Genomic DNA, 788 nt, shown 5'->3' on the forward strand with positions numbered 1-788 from the left:
GGTTTAGGGTTTAGGGTTTATATACATACACCCTGTACATACACCTGAAGAGACACTGCAGCTCCTCTCTCCCGCTGCCATTGGCTAGCTAGCTAGCTAGCTAGCTAAGCCAGCTAGCTAGCTAGCTGGCGAGCTAGCTAGGTAGCTGACTAGCAGGCTAGCTAGCTAGCTAGAGGCACCCCATACATGTGCAAGCAACTCGATAGTTCAAACACCAACCACTCACCTACGTGGCTAGCTAGCTAGCTAGCTGGCTAGCTAGCTAGCTAGCCAGCTAGCTAGAGAACCAGCTAGCTAGCTAGCTTGACAGTCAGCTATTCAGCTAGCTAGCTATATATCTAGCTAGCTGGATCGCGTGTCCCCGGGTGCAGCAGAACAGCAGCAGCAGCAACAGCAGCAGCACCTGCTGCTGCCTGCATTTGTTTCTCTTCATCTCCAAGTGCTGCTAGCGAACCGCTTAGCTAGGGTTTAGGGTTTAGGGTTTAGGGTTTATAGTGGTTTCTGCTGCAGTTCTCTTCGGTGTGTATCGATACACAAATCCATGCATAACCAGCAGCCACCGTTATACTCAGCTAGCTGCTCGTCTAGCTAGCCAGCTAGCTAGCTAGCTGTTTTTCAGTATGTCTGTCTAGCTAGCTAGCTAGCTGTTTCTCAGTATGTCTGTCTAGCTAGTTAGCTAGCTAGACAGACATAGCCACCTAGACGGACCGCCAACTAGCCATATACATATATATATATATATATATATATATATATATATATATATATATATATATATATATATATAT

Source organism: Eimeria mitis, genomic scaffold (genome assembly GCF_000499745.2).
Source record: "Eimeria mitis Houghton genomic scaffold, Emh_scaff600, whole genome shotgun sequence".
Lineage (NCBI taxonomy): Eukaryota > Apicomplexa > Conoidasida > Eucoccidiorida > Eimeriidae > Eimeria > Eimeria mitis.